This window comes from Jaculus jaculus, chromosome 11 (assembly GCF_020740685.1).
Source record: "Jaculus jaculus isolate mJacJac1 chromosome 11, mJacJac1.mat.Y.cur, whole genome shotgun sequence".
Taxonomy (NCBI): Eukaryota; Metazoa; Chordata; class Mammalia; order Rodentia; family Dipodidae; genus Jaculus; species Jaculus jaculus.
The window spans coordinates 58987390-59011295 of NC_059112.1; the positions used below are offsets into that span (position 1 = coordinate 58987390).

Consider the following 23906-nt stretch of genomic DNA (forward strand, 5'->3'; position numbering starts at 1 on the left):
GTGGAGGAGGAAGCTGTGGCCAGGTGCAGCTAGCTATTTGGGAGGAGAGCCAGGTGATCACCCTTCTCCTGGCACCCTTCCTTGCCTGACTGCTGCTCTTTTCTTTTTTAATATTTTATTATTTATTTATTTATTTGAGAGAGAGAGAGATACAGAAATAGGCAGGTAGAGACAGAGAGAGAATGGGCGAGCCAGGGCCTCCAGCCCTGTAAACAAACTTCAGATGCATGTGCCCCCTTGTGCATCTGGCATACATGGGTTCTGGGGAATCGAACCAAGGTCCTTTGGCTTTGCAGGCAAGCACCTTAACCACTAAGCCCTCTCTCCAGACCCATTGCCTGGCTTCTTATTCCAGGGACCTCCATTCTTCCTCATTAAGCAAGGACTGCCCCGAGTGTCCATAGTGGATTGCTGACACTTTATCTGCTGAGAACTACATTTCCCAGAGTCTGTACCCTGCATGCTCTAGGGAAGGTGAGGTTTCCAGGGACTTGGAGATTGTTGGTCAGGAGCCACTGATGGTCAGGGGCAGTGGGAGATACACTCAGTAGCTCCTGATACTCCTGGCTTGCCCACTGCAGCCCCCCCCCCCAAATACACACTCTTCCATCCTCATGCCTCATTTAAACCTGTAAGTGCAGGACCCAGGGCTAAGACCTCACCTAGAAGTCCACGTGCCACGTAAGTCCACTTGGCAGCAGGTCATGCCTGGTATCTGGTTGTCCCTGTAGGTTTCTACCCACAGCTCCAATGACTGTCTTTAGGCCTTCATATCTGTTTCATTTATTTTCTTGCTGAGGCAAAATACCTAGCCAGAAGCAGATTAGGGAAGGAGTTTATTTTGGCTTACAATTTCAAAGGTTAGAGTCCACAGTTGGGCTGAAAGCATGGCAGGAACATATCATATCATCACATCAGCTATCTTTCTCCCATTTTTTTTCCATTGTTGTTGTTTATTTATTTTGTTTTTCGAGGTAGGGCAGCTTAAAAAGTTTTTTAAAAGAAGAAAGCTGCCAGTTGTGGTGGCGCACGCCTTTAATCCCAGCACTTGGGAGGCAGAGGTAGGAGGATCGCCGTGAGTTCATGGCCACCCTGAGACTACAGAGTGAATTCCAGGCAGGTCAGCCTGGGCTAGAGAGAAACCCTACCTTGAAAAAAAATTTTTTTTAATTTATTTGTAAGCAGAGAGGGCCTCCAGCCACTGCAAATGAACTGCAGATGGATTTGCCACTTTGTTCATCTGGCTTTACAAGAGTACTGGTGAATTGAACCTGTGTTCTTAGGTTTTGCAGTCAAATGCCTTAACCACTAAGCAATCTCTCCAGCCCAGACTCCTCTTTTTTATACAGTCTAGGACTCCAGGCCATGGGATGGTGGTGCCTACAATGAGGGTGAGTTCTCCTACCTTGATTAGCTTAATCTAGAAAATCCCTTAATTCATGACCAAATTTTGTTTCCATGGTGATTCTAAATCCTGTCAAGTTGATAACCAAAGATTAACCATCATAGTATTCCAGCCTTGTGGTAGTTTAAATGAATGGCCCCCAATATATTCAGTTTATTACAGTTTGTAATTTAGATCTGCAGCCACCTGGCTGGAGGAGGCGTCACTGGGTGGGTCTTAGGGTCCAGCCCTAAAGTGTGGTAGTGAATTTAAAATTCCATTCTAGCCAGATGGGTGTGGTGGCACACGCCTTTAATCCCAGCACTGGCCGTGAGTTCAAGGCCACTTTGAGACTACATAGTGAATTCCAGGTCAGCTTGGGCTAGAGTAAGACCCTACCTTAAAAAACCAAAATAAAATAAAATTCTAATCTAAAGATATGCACAGTGTCTGAGTTCTGCCTGGAGTTCCTGAAGTGTGCTGTGTTATGTGGCTTTTGGGTTTTGGCTTGTGGCTTTTTCTCTCTGCTTCTCTCTCCTGTGCAAGTGGGCCAGCTTCTTCTGTCATTATGGATCTTCCCTTGGATATGTAAGCTGCAATAAATCCCTTCCTCCATAACTGTATCTGGTCTGGAAGTTCATTTCAGTGACATGAAGCTGTCTACTACAAACCTCATTCCACAGAGAAACAAGGTCCAGGTCCTGTAGTGACAATGCTTCATTCGGTCTCACCATGACCTGTTCACCTGTGGCCTTGCCTCAGAACCATCTTCCCTGGCAGTAACTGGAACTTAAATAGTCGAACAATCCCTTCCCCTAAGGTCCACTGCCCATAGCCAGGCACTAGGAAGCCTTACCCTCTTTCATGGAGCCAAGAATGGCCTATGGGTATTCATCCAGATCTCTGTAACTTGCTGTCTAGCCCAGGTCAGGTCCTCTGTGTCATCAGGAGGTCCTCCCTGCGGAACCTGGTGATGCCATCAATAACCATTCTTGTCTTCTGTAGTGACAAAAGGCTTATTTTTTATTTTTTTGTGGTGGGGTGATCAAGGTAGGGCCTCTCTCTAACCCAGGATGACCTGGAATTCACTATGTAGTCTCAGGGGGCCTCAAACTCAACAGAGATTCTCCTACCTTTGCCTTCCAAGTGCTGGGATTAAAGGTGTGCACCACCACACCTGGCACAAAACGCTTATTTTAAGCTGGAGTGTTTCTAACTAAGTCCAACCAAATGTCCTTCAAAGCTTATGGTGACAAGCATGATACCTGAGATTGGTACAAAAGCGGGGAATGCACCTATTTTAAAAAGGGCGGATGGGCACTTGAGAGATGGCCCAATGGTTAAGGCAGTGGCTTGCAAAGCCCAACTGGGCTTGATTCCCATATCCATGTAAAGGCATATGCACAAAATGACATATGCATCTGAAGTTCATTTGCAGTGGCTAAAGGCCCTAGCGTGCCCATTCACCTCCATCTTCTCTTTCTCTCTCCCCCTCTCTGCTTGCAAATAAATAATTTTTTTTCAAAAAGGGTGGCAGGTAGGGAGAGTAGAGGGTATTTTTCTGCCATCCCCATATTCTTGTATTTCCAGTACAGTGTCTGATCAAGATAGAGATAATAAGCTCTTGGCAGCCCTCTAGCACTTTGAGGCTGTCTCAAGGATGGTTGTACCATGGAGCTGGTATGTGAGCTTGGGTTCTATTATTTGAGAAAGAAAATTTGAAACAGTGTCAGTGTGTTATTTTTTGTAGCCAAACACAAGATTTAAAAAAAAAAAAATTTTTGTTTATTTTTATTTATTTATTTGAGAGTGACAGGCATAGAGAGAAAGAGGCAGATAGAGAGAGAGAGAGAGAGAGAGAGAGAGAGAATGGGCACCTCAGGGCCTCCAGCCACTGCAAACGAACTCCAGATGCGTACGCCCCCTTGTGCATCTGGCTAACGTGGGTCCTGGGGAATCGAGCCTCGAACCGGGGTCCTTAGGCTTCACAGGCAAGTGCTTAACCACTAAGCCATCTCTCCAGCCTAAGGTTTTTTTTTTTTTTTCTGTTCTTTTCTTTTTTTTTGGAGGTAGGGTCTTATTCTAGCCCAGGCTGACCTGGAATCCATTGTGTAGTCTCAAAGTAGCCTTGAACTCATAGCCATCATGCCTGACAAACACAAGTTTTTTTTTCTTGTTTATTTTTTATTTATTTACGAGCCACAGACAGAGAGAGAAAGAGGCAGATAGAGAGAGAGCGAATGGGCATGCCAGGGCCTCCAGCTACTACAAACAAACTCCAGATGCGTGCGCCCCCTTGTGCATCTGGCTAACGTGGGTCCTGGGGAGTCAAGCCTCGAACCTGGGTCCTTAGGCTTCACAGGCAAGTGCTTAACTGCTAAGCCATCTCTCCAGCCCTCAAACACAGGTTTTTAAAAAATATTTTTATTTATTTATTTGAGAGAGAGTATGGGCATGCCAGGTCCTTCTGCCACTGCAGACAAACTCCAGACACCTGCACCACTTTGTGCATCTGGCTTTACATGGGTACTAGGAACTCAAACCTGGATCATCAGGCTTTGCAGGCAAGTGTCTTAACCTCAGCCATCTCTCTAGCTCCAAACACAGGTTTTTGTTTTTTGGGTTTGGTTTTGTTTTTGAGGTAGGGTCTCAGAAGGCAGGGGGCATTGAATAGGGCTCTTCTCAGATCTGTGGATTTCATTCATCAAAATTCATAAGACAGCCAAGAAAGTCACTGACTCAGTGGAATCTTTGTGTGACCACCCAGCACTCTGGCTCCTAAGCGTCAAGAAGAGCGTCAGTGCTCTCAAAGGCATCCCAGAATAACCAGATCTCCGGGACTCAGCTGCTGTCCTCTACTCCATCCACCTGTGGACGGTCTTAACCTGTCTCCCAGAGAGGGTCAGTCCTCAGGATATGCCCTTGAAGCCAGTTCTCACTTTGATGGGGAATGGGAAAGATGAAGGCCTGATCCCTGCTCCAGAGGACTGGCTCTAGCTATGTTTACAGGCCACCCCACAAAATTACCTCAAATGCAGAGGTTGTCCCACAGAGGACTTTTCAGTTTTAAGAATTTGCCCCATGGTGTCATACCTGCTTGTGTTTCTTTATCCCTGCAGAGCTAGGTTGTAATATATCATTCTGCTTTTACTTAATCCTGCCCTCAGTACTGGAGGAGGCCTGGTGCTGTCCCCTCCCCACAGCCCACCTGCTCTGGGAGCCAGACTGCTTCCTCAGAAGTCCTGGCTTACCAGAGCCCACTGATACTCGGCATTTAAATTCCAACTGTGTGCCTGACCCCTGCACACATGCATGCCCTCATTTCCCTCTTTACTTGTTCAAAGAACTTTCAAGACACTTTCCAAAGTTCTGCTTGGGAATGATGTCGCTCCCCAGGGCACCAGCTGGCATATCACACAATTATCATTAAATTACAGGGACAATTTTAATTTCACAATAATTAGAAATATCAACTGCAGCTCAGCCTTCGAAACTAATGGAATTTTAATGGGCAGCTGCTTAGGTTGCAGCCAGGAATAGTAACACTCTGCCACATGGCTGGAACCAGGCCCTAGCTAGGCAGGAGCAGTCTATGTACGGGAGCCACAGAATGGGACTGAGTACCTGTTACCCAGCCCCCTTGCAAGGTGAGAGGCTACACCATTGGAATAGGCTTGTCAGGTGAAAGAGACATGTAGTTTGGACATTAGACCCTACTACATTCATGACTGCCCTGAAGATGTAGCCCTGAGCCAGGTACTCCTGGCCCCAGGGACTAGGTGCTTAGATGACCTAACCCCAGATAATGTCCTCTGGGCAGCCCACCCCACACTCAGCCTCAACAGTGAAAGGAACTGGAAGCTAACACTATCTCTTTGGGGGCAGAAGATTTTGTTTTTGATAAAATTAGAATTCCCTAATTACTATTCTTTTATGGTAAAATATTTCTGTGCCCTAAAAAAAATCTTAACAGATCATGAAGGTATTTTCCCATGTCCATACCTAGAAGCTGTGATTTTGTTTGTGACTTGGATCTCCCTCAAGTTGTCATGTATGTGTGTGATAAGCTGGACATCAAGAATCATCTTTTCTCTGTAAGATTATCCTGTTATTCCAGGACCATTTGCTTAAAACTGTTTCCTCCCTCCATTGGCTTTTTCTTGTGCCTTTGTCAAAAATCAATTCACGGAACAAGAGTGGATCTCTTCTAGGTTCTGTTCAGTCCCATTGTCTGTCCATGCAGCCACGTGATTTTGACTACTACTGTAGCTTGGCAGAAAGTCTTTGGAGTCACACAGCAAGTCTTCAGCCTTGCTTTTCTTCAGAAAATTTGTTTGGACGATTTTATGTCCTTTGTATTTCTTTTTGTGTTGCCTTTCCTTGGGCGTGTGTATGCATGCTTATATGTGAGTAAGTGCATGAGCACATGTAAGCACTGTACATGTGCATACGGAGGCCTGGGGAGGCCCTCAGGAATCCTATCCACCTCCCTAGTGCTGACTTTATAGATGTGTGCTGCCACATTTGGCTCTTTTGTATGCCTGGCTTTTTGTTGTTGTTGTTATTGTTTGTTTTGTTGTCTTTTTAGTTTTGTGATATAGGGTCTTACTCTAGCTCAGGCTGACCTGGAATTCATTGTGTAGTCTCAGGATGGCCTCGAACTTATGGTGATCCTCCTACCTCAGCCTCCTGAGTGCTGGCATTAAAGGTGTGCCACCATACCCAACCTCTTTTGCATTTCTATACAATTTGAAATCATTGCATTTCTAAACAGTTTGAGATCAGCTTGTCAGTTTTTACCCCTAGAAGACTGCTGAAAATCTGAGACATTGACTGCACAGAGCACTTGACAAGAACTGACAGGATGGCAAGCAGTGAGTCTTGTGGACTATACAGATGGTGCATCTCTCCCTTCCTTCACAGAGGTCTGGGTAACCTTCATGAAATTTACCCCGCAGGATGTTAATTTTCAAGTTATTTGCCATGAGTATTTAGGAATACACTTGGTTTTTGTATCTGTAGCCTGCAACCCTACTAAGCTCATTTATTAGCCCTAATACATTTGTGTTGTTGCATAATGGGGTGTTAAGGGGTCAGGAAAGGCCTTGAACCCTAAACCCCAAGTTCATATCTAATTTTTCTTTAATTATTTTTTATTTTTACTTATTTTTTTGTTTATCGAGGTAGGGTCTCACTGTAGCTCAGGCTAACCTGGAATTCACTATGGAGTCTCAAGGTGGCCTTGAACTCGTGGCAATCCTCCTACCTCTGTCTCCTGAGTTCTGGGATTAAAAGTGTGTGCCACCACACCTGACTCTAATTTTTTTTTTTAATTTTAGAGAGAGAGAGAGAATGAGAGAGACAGTGAAATTTGGTACACCAGGGCCTCAGCTATTGAAATCAAACTCCAGATGCTTATGCCACATAGTGAGCATGTGCAACTTTGCACTTGCCTCACCTTTGTGTGTCTGGCTCACGTGTAATCTGAAGAGTAGAACATGGTCCTTAGGCTTCCCAGGCAAGTACCTTAACCACTAACCCATCTCTCCAGCCCTCATGTCTAATTTTTTTATTTGTTTGTTTTTGAGGTAGGGTCTCACTGTAGCCTAGGCTGACCAGGAATTCACAATGTAGTCTCAGGGTGGCCTTGAACTCACTGCAATCCCCCTACCTCTGACTCCTGAATGCTGGGATTAGAGGTGTGCACCACCATGCCCATCCTTCATGTCTAATTTTAATCAAGGAATTGAATAAAATACAATTTAAAAGGATAATTATTAGATCATTTATTGAGGGAAATACAGAACCAAGGAAAGGAGAATGAACATCCACATGGCTTGAGAGCCCATGTGGTGGGCCTGGAAAAATGGTGGAGAGGACAAAAAGGAAAGTACAAAAAGCTCCTACCATGTGGAAAAGGAGCTCATGTGGAAAATAAGGGCTAGAGAGCACTCCCCTCAGCCAGCTGGGAGAAACTCACCAGCATCTAGAGGTTCAGGAGAAGTCAGACAGCTCAGAGAGCTTTCCCTTCCCCTGCAAACATATTTATAACCTTATGGTGGCAGACCCTTTCTGGCTCAAGTGAGCCAAGGGACAGCTGATTGATTGGTTTGGACTAGGGGCTGTCTCAGGAAGAAGCTAGCCCTAACACCAAGTTCTGGGGGCTGAATTTGACCAACCATGATGTTAGGGCTAGAGTTAAATCCTAGGAGAGACCTCCCTCCCAGGGAGGGCATGAAAAAACAGGTCTAGGGAACTAGGAAAGAGATAAGTCAGATCATGATTGATCTCTAGCAAGTATAGACTGCTTGGACAGGTTCAAAGACATTCCTACTTCTTACTTTTGTGGGCCACCCTAACAAAGCTACCTGACCCACTCCTACCCCCACCCCCCATTTGTTTGTTATACCTTGTAATTTTTCTCTTTGTAATCTGTTGTTAGCTGGGAATATGGTACACACCTGTAATCCCAGTACTTGGGAGGCAGAGGGAGGAGGATTGCCATAGATTTGAGGATATTCTGGTGTATAATGAGTTCTAGACTCACTAGCCAGCAAGCTCCAAGCCTGTGGACTACAGAGTGAAACCATATGGCACCACATCTCCAAGTCACATCTGTGAATAAGGACAATTTACTTATTATTCCTCTGGCTGGGACTTCCAGCTCAAGGATGAAAAGAACTTATGAGAGCAGTATGTCATTGATTATTTGGAAAAAAACAACCTTTGGCATCTTGCAGTTCTTTTTGTCTGCATGTGCCTGCCTTTCTTTTTCAACTATGTACACTCTTAATTCTCTTATTCCTCTTTTATATTTTGGCTTAATTTATCTTTATTTTTTTAGCTGTTGCTTACTTCCCCCTCTTCCTCTTCTGTCCTCCTCCCTCCTCCTCTCCTTTTCTTTCATCATTTTTTTCTTTTTTTTTTTTTTGAGACAGGGTCTCACTTTGCAGCCCAGGCTGGCCTGGAAGTCTCAATGATAACCTTGCCTCAGCCTTTTGAGTTCTGGGATTATAGGCATGAGCCATTACACCTGGTTATTTTCTACCTTCTTATTGTGGAAGCTTATACCATCCATTCAAAATATATTTTCTCAATATAATAGTTTTATAAAGTATAAAATTATCTATGTAAGGACTTTGGATAGATACAGTAAACTTTGATTTTTTTTTTCAATTTTTTTCAAGGTAAGGTCTCACTCTAGACCAGGCTGATCTATAGTCTCAGGTAGTCTCAGGGTGGCCTTGAACTCAGGTCAATCCTTCTACCTCTGTCTCCTGAGTACTGAGATTAACGATGTGTGATTTCTTTTTTTTTTTCTTTCTTTTCAAATTTTTTTATTAACAACTTCCATGATTATAAACAATACCCCATGGTAGTGCTCTCCCCCCACACACACACTTTCCCCTTTGAAACTCTATTCTCCATCATAGACCCTCCCATTTCAATCAGTCTCTCTTTTATTTTGATGTCATGGTCTTTTCCTCCTATTATGATGGTCTTGTGTAGGTAGTGTTAGGCACTGTGAGGTCATGGATTTCCAGGCCATTTTGTGTCTGGGGGGAGCATGTTGTATGGAGTCCTACTCTTCCTTTGGCTCTTACATTCTTTCTGCAACCTCTTCTGCAATGCACCCTGAGCCATGGAAGGTGTGGTAGAGATATTGCAGTGCTGAGCACTCCTGTCACTTCTTTCCAGCACCATGATGCCTTCTGAGTCATCCCAAGGTCACTGCCATCTGAAAAGAGAAGATTCTCTAACCAAAAGTGAGAATAGCATTAATATAAGGGTATGAACATTAAGAGAAGTGCTTACTGGGCAGTTTGATAAGCATAGCATATACATTTAGCCAGACAGCAGCAGACATTAGACCCCTAGGGTTCATGACTACCCCTGTTTTAAGTTTTTAGTATCAGAGATATATTCCCTCCCATGGAGTGGGCCCCCAGTCAAAGTAGAGGGCAGTTGGTTTCCACCATGACAGATGTGCCACTGTTGCACCTGTTGGCTCATTTGACACCAGTCCATTTCTATGCACTGCAAACCTGTACAACTTCTCAGGACATGGGCACAACAGCAAGCCTCTCACATAAACTGCTCCTAGCCCAGTCCAGGCAAAAAGCTCTTTCTCACCCTCCTAAGCCAAAACTCACAGTCCATAGTTCTTACTGCATTCAGGTCTTTCAACTCTGACCAGAATAGTCCATCAAGCTGTACTTACAGCACTGCAAGGTGTCTCTCAGGCCAAGGTTTCAAGTCCTTTCACATTCCTCTTGAAAGTCAGCTCCAAAAGGCCGGAGCCACACAGTCAGGTGTCTAGAAGCAACCCTACTCTGGGTACCGCTTTACTGTTACAGTCAGGCTTGCATTGCTGGTAGAAATCACCCAACCAAAAGCAGCTTGTGGGCAAAAAAAGAGGTTTATTTTGGCTTAAAGACTTGAGGGGAAGCTCCATGATGGTAGGGAAAATTATGGCATGAGCAAAAAGTGGACATCACCTCCTCATCAACATCAGATGGACAACAGTAATAGGAGAGTGTGCCAAACATTGGGGGAAACTGGATCTAACACCCATAATCCCCCCCCAACAATACATTCCCTCCAGGAAGTGTTAATTCCCAAATCTCCATCAGCTGGGAACTTATCATTCAGAACACCTAAGTTTATGGGGGACACCTGAATCAAACCACCACACAGAACAAATGAAAAACTGCAATCTGAGTCACTCATGTTATCAAGTAGGGAAACAAATAAATTAAAAGCTAGCAGCCATCAGCAGGAGTACAGCAAACATAACACTGTAGAAAGAAAAATTGCTAGAAAACTATATTCATCATACTCAAACCAGCAATATGCTCCTGCATAAAGTGGAACACAAAGTATTTTTCCTACTAAGGTATAAAAATTCAAGATTTTTAAAAATATGGTGGAAAGGTAAAATGTGTGTGCAAGTGTAATGGTAATTCAGCTAAGCTATTACAGAGTAGTCCTGGAACACACTTATGGATTCTGGGGATGGTGTCTATGGTAATTCTTTGATTAGGATAGTGGACACTCTAGAAAATTTTTTAAAAAGGATGCAGAAGTACAAGACAAAGGAGAATGACACTTCTCTTATATCTCAGCAACATTTAGATGGAATAAAATCCAAATGCAGTCCACTCTGCTGTGATGAGGCTTTGGTTCAGCTCCCAAATCTCGACTATTTGACAGTGTCCTATGAGAATACTCAGAAGGTGTCTTCTTAAACAACAAACCTATGTTTAGTGGTGGAGCTGCTCTTAGCCACTATGTCTGCATGGGATTAATAACCAATCACTGTCTTTGGAGGAAGTCCTTAATCTTTCCTTGTATACCCTCCCTATATTTGTAACAGTTTCTCTGTTTTCACATTCAGTAGTCCATATTGCTATTGTTAAGGGGTCTGGTGTCATACAAGTAAGACCATTGACTCACAGAATGTGAGGCAATGTTTTATTGGGTAAAAAGAATGAAAAAGAAGAAAGCTGGGGCTCCAAGTCTGCTTCCCAGAGTTCGGGATCTCAGGATGCAGCCCTGAACTGTTGGGAGTAACAGCTTTTATTGGAAATAACCACATGATGTTGATAGGGGAAAAAAAGGATGGGAGTTAGACCATAAATCAGTTACAGGAAGCACCTGGAGGGTGTGAGGTAGGCCTGGGACCAGGAGTCTGCCAATGTCCCACTTACAAGGATTTTACTCAACAATGCAGGCCTAGGGTAATGCTTAAACAAGTGTTTCATTCCATTCCTTTATGAGATCCTACAAGGAAGTGACTTCTGTTTTTCTCTAAGTTTGGTATAAATAAATGTAGAGAAATGTAACATTTTGCTCACTTCACACTATCACATTCAGCTCTAACATAAACAACAGCTCCACGTACATCATCACTGTAGTCATCAAAAGATTCTCCAATAAGGCACAGCATTGTCTCTAGCCAAAAGAAATCAAGGTCACTTTGTCTCTGCTGTTTGTTCAGTGTAATTATCCATCATCCTCCCCATTTATTTTTCTCGTCTTCCCACCATCCTTAAATACCATCCTTAAAAAGCGCGTAGTCATATACAAGCATTAAGTTACTAGATAACTGGATATGGTTGTATAAAGCCCAAAAGTCTTCAACAGTATCAAACTTAGAGACAAGTCGAAGGTTTGCTTGCTAAATTTTGCTTTTATCATGCTTTTTAAAGAATTTATTTGTTTTTGTTTATTTGAGAGTGACAGAAAAAGAGAGAATGGGTGTATCAGGGCTTCCAGCCACTACAAACGAACTCCAGATGCATGTGCCACATTGTGCATCTGGCTTACATGGGTACTGGGGAATTGAGCCTTGAACTGGGGTCTTTAGGCTTCAAAGGCAAGTTCTTTTATCATTTTTTTAAAAAAACAAGAGTGAACACTCAGCCAGATTGTTACGAGAAAATTTTCGGTGCCAGGGATGGGATACCTTCCAGTGAGTTGTTGGCCGGGGTTGTCCCTGATGCCCCAAAATATTATAGGCCATTGCCAAAGCCCTTGGTTTCCCACCAGGAATACATGGTAAGACCCTATTGCTGAAGACTCCACATACTTGGGCTGTAAGGTCACTGAGAAATCCTTCTGGAGCTGAGCTGAAAACCTCCTCCATGTAGACCAGCTGACAGAAAGCTGGAAAAAGCCATGCTACATGCAGTTCAATAGGAGAGAGAGAAAAATCACCAGTGAAAATACTCATCAGTGGACACTGCAAGCCTTATATTAGGCAGCCAGGCCAAATGAGCCAACAGGTGCAACGGTGGCACGTCTGTTATGGGAGAAACCAACTGCCCTCTAATTTGACTAGAGGCCCACTTTAAGGGAGAGAATAGATGCCTGATACTGAAAACCTACAACAGGCGTAGTCGTGAACCCTAGGGGTGTAATGTCTGCTAGTCTCCAGCTAAATGTATATACTATGCTCACCAAACTGCCCAGTAAGCACTTCTCTTAATGTTCATACCCATATATTACTGCTACTCTCACTTTTGGTTAGAGAACCTTCTCCTTTCAGATGGCAGTGACCTTGGGATGACCATGGTGCTGAGACAAAGTGACAGAAGAGTGCTCAGCACTGCAATATCTCTATCACACCTTCCAAGGCTCAGGGTCCATTGTGAAAGAGGTTGTAGAAAGAATGTAAGAGCCAAAGGGAGGGTAGGACTCCTTACAACACACACACACACACACACACACACATATACTTTTTTGTTGTTTTTGAGGTATGGTTTCACTGTAGCCCAGGCTGACCTGGAATTCACTATGTAGTCTCAGGGTGGCCTTGAACTCATGGCAATCCTCCAACCTCTGCTTCCTGAGTGCTGGGATTAAAGGTGTGCGCCACCACCCCTGTCTATATTGTTAATTTCTCCTTTGCTTATTGTAATAGTCAACTTCACATTGCTGGACAAATATCCAACCAAACATAGCTTTATAGGAGGAAGGGATTTATTACAAGCTTATACAATCCAGGGGTGGTTCCATCAATGGCAGAAGAAGCCGCTCCCATGCATAAATCCAAGCAGAGAGAGAAACCACCACCAGCCAGCAACACCAAAGAGCAGCAAGCAGGGACCCAAGCAGAGTTCAGACCTTTCTGCATACGTTTGAGCTAGAATTCAGACACTCTCCCAAACACAAATAAAGAAAAACATTTAACATTTAAATTAACACAGCTTTGGGGGGTTGGAGGGATGGCTTAATGGTTAAGACATTTTCCTACAAAGCCAAAGGACCCAGGTTTGATTTCCCCAGAACCCCACGTTAGCCGGATGCACAAGGAGGCACAAGGAGTTCGTTTGCAGTGGTTGGAGGCCCTGGTGCGCCCATTCTGTCTCTCTCTCTCTCCCTCTTGTTCTGTCAAATCAATAAAAAAATAAATAAATAAAATAAAATCTCTTAAAAAATTAAGACATCTTTGGGCTGCACACCCCGTGAAACTTCCTCTAGCCAGGTGGCTGGAGATCCAAGTTACAAGTTTAATTTTAACACCTGAGTCAATAGGGGACGTACATTCAAAGTATCACACTGAGTGATTACTTTGTCTGGTTTCTCATTGATTTATGATATTCAGCATATTCAACTATATGTTCAAGTATAAGTTTTATTTGTTCTGTTAACTATTTTTCTCTATTCTCACAATTTTGTCTCACATATTGAAGATACAACAAGTTCAAATTTGTTATAGCACTTTCCATATTATTTCTTCTTTCATTCTTTACTTTTTTTTTTTCTGAGATAGGGTCTCATTGTAGCTCTGGCTGACCTGGAATTCACTCTATAGTCTCAAGGTGGCCTCGAATTCACAGTGATCCTCTTACCTCCGCCTCCTGAGCACTGGGATTAAAGGCATGTGCCACCATACCTGGCTCATTCTTTTTTTTCTTTTTTTAATTTTACTAGCATTTTCCATGATTATATAAAAAAAAAATCCCATGTTAATTCCCTCCCTCCCCCCCCACACTTTCTCCTTTTCATTCTTTACTTTTAACTAGATGTATTTTAAAAACTTTTTTATATTTTTGTTTAAAGGAAAAGTTTATTTGCTCAGACCCCAAACAGGATGCAAGCACTGTCGTGACTAATATATGGTAATACACAGATCAACATGAAACAGCACTTTTAGTTTACACTTGATCTTAGCCAAAAGGCTGAGAAGCACTTTAGTTTAAATGAAGGGAAATCTCTTTAATGCTATGACAAAATACTCCCAAGAATCCTTTCAAGTTAATTATACATTTCAATAAAATAAAGGTATATAAATATGTGAAAGTTAGCTTGTGATTTTTTTTTCTTAAAAAAAAAAAAACAACTCTATTAATCCATGCCTGTACAACCCTATAACTAACATTTCCAATTAAGCACAAAAGGAGGTAAAGCCATGGGTTACCTTCTTTGCTTAAACACTTGAGAAGACAATGTTACAGTAAACAGAGCAGGAGGACTGTTAGACTGACCCTCTAGAGCAGTGGAAGAAATTTCAGTCTCAGATTGTGCTAAATGCTCACCTTTAGTATGGCACAGTTTGGCCCAGAACATATTGTCAAGACAAATTACAATTTGTAAACTATACATATTTTAAAGCCAGGTATGCCTCCACATACCAAGAAAGGAGTTCCTAGGAGGAGTTTACAGGAAGTAATCTGGGGTCCACTGAGTAAGATGAGGCTCTCCACAATGAGGTGCTGGGTCAAACTGAAGAGTTTGTTTGTTTGTTTGAGGTAGGATCTTGCTGTAGCCCAGGGTGACCTGGAATTCACTATGTAGTCTCAGGGTGACTTTGAACTCTTGGCAGTTCTACCTCTGCCTCCTGAGTGATGGGATTAAAGGCATGTGCCACCACACCCAGCAAAAAGAGTATTCTGGGCTGGAGGAATGGCTTAGAGATTTAGGTGCTTGCCTGCAAAGCCAAAGGACCCAGGTTAGAGTCCCCAGGACCCACATTAGCCACACAAGGGGGCGCACGCGCCTGGAGTTTGTTGGTAGTGGCTGGAGGCCTTGGCACGCCTATTCTTCTCTCTCTCTCCTTCCCTCTTTCTCTGTCAAATAAATAAATAAAAATAAAATATTTTTTAAAAGAGTATTTTAAGGTGTCATCTAATTTCATGATAGCAGCCTGGTTCCCACAATGATAACAGTAATTGGGTACACTAAAAATGGTAACTACATTCTGATCATGATACCAATTGTATCCTTCCATAATGAGCTGGTGAGTATGAGAAACCAGTGTGAGACCATTGACATGCTTAAATGTTTCCAAAATATCCTGTCCAAATGTGTAGCCAACCCCACATGATGAGATATCCTATCCACCTGATCATCTAGATCTGATCATAGAAGATCACACATTGATTGGGTCCTCGTGCCACTTCTTATAAATGGTCCAGGACTCTTACATGATCCAGTGTTTCTATGGATAAAGAGAGCTCTATTTTTATTTTTTTAAATTTTTATTAACATTTTCCATGATTATAAAAAAATATCCCATGGTGATTCCCTCCCTCCCCACCCCCACACTTTCCCCTTTGAAATTCCATTCTCCATCATATTACCTCCCCATCTCAATCATTGTACTTACATATATACAATATCAACCTATTAAGTACCCTCCTCCTTTCCTTTCTCTTCCCTTTATATCTCCTTTTTAACTTACTGGCCTCTGCTACTAAGTATTTTCCTTCTCACGCATATACCCAATCACTGTAGTAAAGAGAGTTCTTTATGGAGGAAGAAAATCTGTCCATCAAGCCAGGCGTGGTGGCACACACCTTTAATCCTAGCACTCAGGAGTCAGAGGTAGGAGAATCTCCAAGAGTTCAAGGCCACCCTGAGACTACATAGTGAATTCCAGGTAAGCCTGAGCTAGAGTTAGACCCTACCTCAGAAAACTAAAAGAAAGAAAAACAAAACAAAAAATCTGTCCACCTACTAATGCTGTAACTGGAAGATAATCACATAGATTTGTAAAGTATTTCCACACATTGGCACTTCCATACTTGCGAAGGCACTCATCATAAAAGCCATATACTTGGGTAATTTGTTAGATTTTGTGATTTCCTCGCAATATGGTAATGCACTCTAGATAACATACCTTCAAGACCACACGGAGAGTCATGGTCTCCACAGAATAGTAGCCCCTGTCTATGTAGTTACCCATGAAAAGGCAGTTTGTATCTGGGATCTTCCTGCCAATCGTAGACAGCAGCATGAGGTCATGGAACTGGCAGTGCACATCCCCACAGCAGGTCCCGGGGCACCACACTGCCTTCATATAGTTCTCCTTAGTCAGGATCTCCTTAGCCTTCTTGCACAGCATTCAGCTGCTACACCCACTGGTCCAGCTCCTGGGTGAACACCTGTGGTCCTTGCCACCAGCAGGGGTCACTAAAGGGTGCAGAGATGGGTGAGGAGCATGGAGCGGCTCCTCAGGGTAGCTCCCACCCACCACTGCCTGCCAACCCCTGTCACCCACCAGCCTTTGCTTGTATTTTTGTATTTAAAGTATATCTCTTTATAAATAGGCTTTGTTTTTTAAATCCAATCTGGCAAGTTCTTTAAATTGGAATATTCTCGGTATTTATAGATAATGTAATTATTGATGTCATTGGGTTTAAGACTATGTATAGTTTTGCTAATTGTTTTCCATTTGTCCTGCTTTGTCTTTGCATATTTGTTTTTTTCTATATTCCTCTTGCATAACTTTTAATTTATGTGCTGGGTGTTGTTGCACACGTCTTTTATCCCAGCACTTGGGAGGCAGAGGTAAGAAGATAGATGTGAGTTCAAGGCCACCCTGAGACTACATAGTGAATTCCAGGTCAGCCTAGGCTACAGTTGAAACCCTACCTCAAAAACAAACAAATAAGGGGGCTGGAGGGATGGCTCAGTGGGTAAGGCATTTGCCTGCAAAGCCAAACGACCCAGGTTTCATTCCCCAGGACCCACGTTAGCCAGGTGCACCAGGGGGCGCATGTGTCTGGAGTTTGTGTGCAGTGGCTGGAGGCCCTGGTACACCCATCCTTTCCCTCTTTCTCTGTCAAATAAATAAGTAATAATAACTTTTTTTAAAGTTAACTTACCTTCATTTATTTATTATATATTTTTTTGAGGTAGAGTTTCATACTTGCCCCAGCTAACCTGGAACTCACTCTGTAGTCTTAGGCTGTCCTCAAACTCACAGTGATCCTCCTACCTCAGCCTCCCAAGTACTGGGAATAAAGGTGTGTACCACCATGTCTAGTTCCATTTCATTTTCAGCTATGATAGTTTCTGTATTTTTTTTAGAAATTGTATTTTTTTGAAACTGTGTTATACTATTTGATTTATAATATAAAGACCTTTCCCAGCACCACCACCACCCACTCCACCCACAACTCCACCAAAATAAGAAAAAAGGGGGCCAGAGAGATGGCTTAGTGATTAAGGCACTTGCCTGTGAAAGCTGAGTACCCAGGTTCAATTCCCCAGTACCCACATAAGCCAGAAGCGTATGTATGCATCTGTAGTTTGTCTGCTGTGGCTAGAGGCCCTAGCGTGCCTGTTCTCTCCTTCCCTCCCTCTCTCCGTAATAAGTAAACAAAGACCTTTCAACATATAACTCCTTGGTGTTACTATTGCATATGTTTTATATATATTTGTTTCATAAACCTCACAATGTACTGTTTTTTGGTTTTGAAATGTTCAGATGTTCTTTGGAAAAATTAGAAAGTGGAAAATCTGTCTTTTGTATGTATACATATCCTTGCTGTTCTCTTCTTTCCTCTCTGTGGATCCAGCTTTCCATTTGGCATGTTTCCCTTTAGCCCAAAGCATTCCTCTCCATGCAAGCTTGCTGAAGTGGTTCATACCACTGCTGTATATCTGACATCTTTACTCTGAGCTAAGAATAGAGCACACTGGTGGAGCACTTGCCTAGCATGCACAAAGTCCTGGGTTCAAGCCTCAATGCTACAAAAATAAAAATAAAATGTCTTCATTCTGCCTTCACATTTCAATGATGTTCTCACTACATTCATTCTTCAGCTGTGGCTGCAACTTCCCCTTTCAGGGCCACCTTCTTCCTTCCTTCCTTCCTTCCTTCCTCCCTCCTCCTTTCTTCCTCCATCTTTCTTCCTTCATTCCTTTCTTTTTCCTTCCTCCTTCCTTCTTCTTTCCTTCCTTCCTTCTTTTTTCCTTCCTTACTTCTTACTTTCTCCTTCCTTCCTTCCTTCCTTCCTTCCTTCCTTCCTCTCTTTCTTTTCTTTCTTTTTATTCAAGGTAGGGTCTTGCGCTCTAATCCAGGCTGACCTGGAATTCACTGTGTAGTCTCAGGGTGCCCTCAAACTCATGCCAATCCTCCTCCCTCTGCTTCCCAACTGCTGGGATTAAAGGTGTGCACCACCACGCCCTTGCCTTATTTCTTATAGGAACTCAGTCATCATTTTCACTGTGTCAGTATGAATAATGTCTCTGCCACCACTCTGATTACTTCTAAGATAATAGTTTTTGTTTTCCATGATCTGTGCTTGGGTGTGTTCTGTTTGCATTTATTCCCATTGGAGTTTACTGAACTTTGGAGACCTATGGATTGACTTTTTTCAAAAACATTTTTGTGTGTGCATAGGGTGTGCATGTGTTATATGCATATCTATGTCCTAATGTGGCACCCATATGCATGCCTAGGAGGGCTGGAGGAGAACATTGAGTATCCCTCCTCCATTATTCATCCACCTGTTTTTCCTTGAACCAGAGTCTCTTACTGATTCTGAAATTTGCCCTTTTTTCATGAGTCCAAGCAAATCTCTGCTCTCTGCTCGACACAGAGCTAGATTACAGATGCGTTATGCCAGCTGTTTTACATGAGAACTTAAATCAAACTCATTTTCTGGTCATAAGCTTTGCATTGCTGGGATGGCACCCAACCAAAGCAGTGGATGGGAGGAAAGGTTTTATTCTGATTTACAGCCTCAGGGGAAGCTTCATGTTGGCAGGAAAAGGATGATGCTAGAGCAGAGGCTGGACATCACCTCCTGCCACAGCAGGTGGAAAACAGCAGCAAACAGAGTGAGCTGAACTCTGGCAAGGGGGAGCTGGCTAAAATGCCCCTAAACCCACCTCCAGAAAAACATTTCCTCTAGCAAGACTACATCTCCGAAAGTGTTACCACCTAGTGACCAAACATTCAAAACTTGAATTTATGGGAGACATCTGACTCAAACTAGCCCAGGTCTGCTCAGGCCCTCATGCTTGCATAGGAAGCACACTTAACCACAGAACCATCCTTCCAGCTCCTGGATGGATTTTTTGTTAAATCAAATTTGAGGAAAATGTGGCCACAGTTCCTTTATTAGATGCCTCCCCCCCCCTTTTTTTGAGGTAGGGTCTTGCTCTAACCCAGGCTGACCTGGAATTCACTATGCAGTCTCAGGCTGCCTTCAAACTCATGGTGATTCTCCTTATCTCTGCTTCCCTAGTGCTGGGATTAAAGGCATGCACACCATGCCAGGCTATATGGCCCTTTCTTTTTGGTTTGTTTGTTTATTCCTTTTCTGTGACTCTAGTTATACATGTGTCTTGCACTGTTTTGCACTGTCCTTCAGGTCATGAGTTCTCTTCACATTTCATTCATTATTTAAAAAAAAAATTCTAGGAGCTGGGCATGGTGGTGCACACCTTTAATCTCAGCACTGAGGAGGCAGAGTTAGGAGGATCGCTGTAAATTTGAGGCCACCCTGAGATTACATAGTGAATTCCAGGTCAGCCTGGACTAGAGTGAAACCGTACCTTGAGAAACAAACAAAAAACATTCTAGGACTGGAGAAATGGCTTAGTGGTTAAGGCATTTGCCTGCTAAAGCCAAAGGATCCAAGTTTGATTCTCCAGGACCCATGTAAGCCAGATGCACAAGGGAGCGCATGCATCTGGAGTTCGTTTGCAGGGGCTGGAGGTCTTGGTGTGCCCATTCTCTCTTTACCTCTTTCTTTCTCAAATAAATAAATAAATAAATTTTAAAAAGAGCTGGATGTGGTGGCTCATGCCTTTAATCTCAGCACTCAGGAGACAGAGGTAGGACGATGGCCATGAGTTCAAGGCCACCCTGAGACTACAGAGTGAATTCCAGGTCAGCCTGGACTAGAGTGAAACCCTACCTCAAAAAACAAACAAACAAAAAAAAATTTCTAGGACTGGAGAGATGGCTTAGTAGTTAAGGCATTCGCCTGCCAAAGCTAAAGGATCCAGGTTTGATTCTCTAGGATCCATGTAAGAGAGAAGCACAAGGGAGCGCATGCATCTGGAGTTTGTTTTCAGTGGCTGGAGGTCCTGGCATGCCCATTCTCTCTCTACCTCTTTCTCTCAAGTAAGTAGATAAATATATTAATTAATTAATTAATTAATTTAAAAAAGAGCTGGGTGTGGTGGCTCATGCCTTTAATCCCAGCACTCAGGAGGTAGGAGGATCTCATTCTATAGTCCCACAATCCTCCTACCTCTGCCTGTTAAGTGCCAGGATTAAAAACAGCAAATTTCTTTTTGATATTTCTTTATTTTCTCATATACTCCACTTCTTTCTCCATTGTATGCCTTTTTATTTGGAAATTCTTTACTCATAATTTGCTTATGTATCGACTAATTTCCTTTTCTGCATCATATGGAGTCTCCGTTGCTGATATCATTCAACAATTGTAGGTTTTGCGTATGCCCAGACATTCAACATATCATATCTGACCTTCTAACCACCCTCAGAAACAAAAGGTTGTTTCTGAAATTCTGTTAAAACAATTAGATCTTATTTAACCAATATTCAAGGTGCATCAGAAGAGAGAAGTGAAGCAGTAGTATATTCTCATGTAAAAACAATGTTGATTACAGGTCAATGTTTTATACTTGTAAGTTTTTGCTGCATGCCAGACATTGTAAATGAGCAGCAGGGGCAGAGTGGGTGGTTTCCTCTTGATGCTTTCCCAGAAGCAAACCCTTTTCTGGTGGTCTGAGACTCCTGTGACCTGGATCTGGTCAATGCCAGAGTTCTGGGGCTAGGGGTGCCATTTTAGGTATATTTGCTTCACCTTGGACTTGACTTACATGAGCCTGGGTCCCAAGCCTGGTGAGAAAGGGGAGGTTTATGTGATCCCTGTGTGCCTCTCCAGTGTCACTTCCATTGTCTCCTCCTTGACAGGATGAGAAGCAGGGCAGTTGGGAAGACTGGCAGAGTGGAGTGGTGTGTGCTCTGTGTTTCAGCCCTCTCCTATGCTGTGGCAGCTTGTTCCTCCCTGCGGAGACAGAGATGCAGCCCAGCCTCCTCCCATCCACAAGAACACCAACATTTCTTTGTCTCTGTGGGTCTCCCAGCACCATGGAAAATCATGTGTTTTTCCTCTGCCTGCCTGCCTTTCTTCCTTCCTTCCTTCCTTCCTTCCTTCCTTCCTTCCTTCCTTCCTTCCTTCCTTCCTTTCTCTCTCTCTCTCTTTGTGAGGTAGGGTCTCACTCTAGCCCAGGCTGACCTGGAATTCACTATGTAGTCTCAGGGTAGCCTCAAATTCATGGCAATCCTCCTACCTCTGCCCTCCCGAGTGCTGAGATTAAAGGCATGCACCACCACACCCAGTCTTGTTAGGACTCCAGTGGAAGTCCTTGTCCTTTAGAGAAGTTATTTCTTGTCTTTACTGTGCTTCATTCATTCTGGATGTGCTTTGGAAAGGAGTCATATTCCACTTGTGATTGTGTGGGGAGCCATCTGGATATGACAGTGGAGAAGCAAAATGACCATGCAAGGTATGAATCTTTCTTTCTTTCTTCTTCTGCTTCTTTTTTTTTTTTCCCAAGGTAGGGCTTTACTGTAGCTCAGGCTGACCTGGAATTCACTATGTAGTCTCAGGGTGGCCTTGAACTCAGGCAATCCTCCTACTTCTGCCTCCCAAGAGCTGAGTTTAAGGGTGTGTGCCACCACGCCCAGCATCTTTGTAAAAAATTTTAATTTATTTGTTAGGGGTGGGGGAAGAAGGAGAAAGAGAGAGAAAATGGGTGCTTCAGGGACTTCAGCCCCTGCAAACAAACTCCAGACACGTGCATCACCTTGTGCATCTGGTTAATGTGGGTCCTGAGGAATTGAACCTGTGTCCTTTGGCTTTGTAGGCCTAAGCCATCTCTCCAGCCTGCTTTTGATGTTTTGAGGTAGGGTCTCACTCTAGCTTAGGTGGACTTAGAATTTACTGTTGTCTCAGGCTGGCCTTGAACTCACAGCAATCCTCCTACCTCTGCCTTCCAAGTGCTGGGATTAAAAGCTTGTGTCACCATGCCTGGCTCATATAAATCATTTCATTTAATAAGATCCAAGTAAATTTCAAAACCTAAGTAAAGAAGCAATCTGCTTAGATTCAGTGTGAGACTGGCAAGGAGAAGGCTTGACTGTGACACCACTGCACTGGGTAAAGGAAAAGGTGCATAGGCCAAAATGAGGCTGAGACCACCAAGCCTCATTTATGCTGGGTCTTACATGGAATGTGAATTTGTTATTGAGGATGTGGCTCTTAGGATGCCAAGAGTGACAGCATGCTTTTCTGCATCTGCCCAAAGATGAAACATCTCAAGTCAGCACATGTCACAGTTGACCTGCTAATTGCTCTCAGAGCTACAAAGAAATATCAGCTGAATGTGGCTAAAGCAATTCAATCTGATTCCTACAACATTCAAGATGCATCAGAAGTGAGGGAGCAGAACAGTTTCAGATAAATGGGTGCTAGGCTTCTGGGAAAAAAATGTGCTCTATGCCTGTCATTTGGTGTGCTGATGACTACTAAAAACACTAGCAAAATCTCCCAAAAAAAAGAGGAAAAGGATCCTGATGTGGTGGCACATGCCTTTAATCCCAGCACTTGGGAAGCAGAGGTAGGAGGATCACTGTGAATTGTAAGCCACCCTGAGACAACATAGTGAATTCCAGGTCAGCCTGGACTAGAGCAAGACCCTACCATGAACAAAAAGTAGAGGGCTGTTATGAGCCCTAGGAATGTAAAGTCTGCTGCTGTCTGGCTAAATGTATATACTGTGCTCACCAAACTGCCCAGTAAGCACTTCTCTTAATGTTCATACCCATATATTAATGTTACTCTCACTTTTGGTTAGAGAACCTTCTCTTTTCAGATGGCAGTGACTTTGGGATGACTCAGAAGGCACCACGATGCTGAGAAGAAGTGACAGAGGAGTGCTCAGTATTGAAATAATCATACCTTCCAAAATTCAGGGTCCATTGTGGAAGAGGTGGCGGGAAGAAAATAAGAGCCAAAGGAATGGTAGGACTCCTTATAACATGCTCTTTCAGACACAAAATGGCCCTCTCAGTGCCGGATACTACCTACACAAGACTATCATAATAGGAGGAAAAGATCATGACATCAAAATAAAGGAGAGACTGAGAGGGGGAGGGAATATGATGGAGAATGGAGTTTCAAAGGGGAAAGTGGGTGGAGGGAGAGAATTACTATGGGATATTGTTTACAATCATGGAAGTTGTCAATGGAAATACTTTTTTAAAAGTGGGGGGTCTGGAGAGATGGCTTAGTGGTTAAGGCATTTGCCTGCAAAGCCTAAGCATCAAGGTTCGATTCCTCAGTACACATGTAAGCCAAATGCCCAAGATGACATGCGTCTGGAATTTGTTTGCAGTGACTAGAGGCCCTCGTGCACCCATTTTTTTCTCTCTCTCTCAAATAAATTTAAAAAAAGAAAAGGGGCCAGAGAGATGGCTCAATGATTAAAGTGCCTGTAAAGCCTAATTGACCTAGGTTTGATTCCTCAGTACCCACATAAAGCCAGATGGACAAAGTAGCACATGCATCTGGAGTTTGTTTGCAGAAGCTGGAGATCTTGGTGCATCCATTCTCTCTGTCTCTGGTCTCTCTATCTCTCTTTGCTTATAAATAAATAAAAATATTTTTAATGGGAAGGGGGATAAAAATTTTTAGAAAAGAACAGGTTGTTTTACAAATTCAAAACATCTTTTCAGGTGGGG

The 23906-nt window shown here is 43.2% G+C and overlaps 2 pseudogenes; both read right to left on the reverse strand.

The window, feature by feature from the left end:
* Positions 1-10628: 10628 nt before the first annotated feature.
* Positions 10629-11591, reverse strand: LOC101598771 (annotated as a pseudogene).
* A 2957-nt stretch (positions 11592-14548) lies between these two features.
* LOC101613429 lies at positions 14549-16235 on the reverse strand (annotated as a pseudogene).
* Between the last annotated feature and the right edge of the window lie 7671 nt (positions 16236-23906).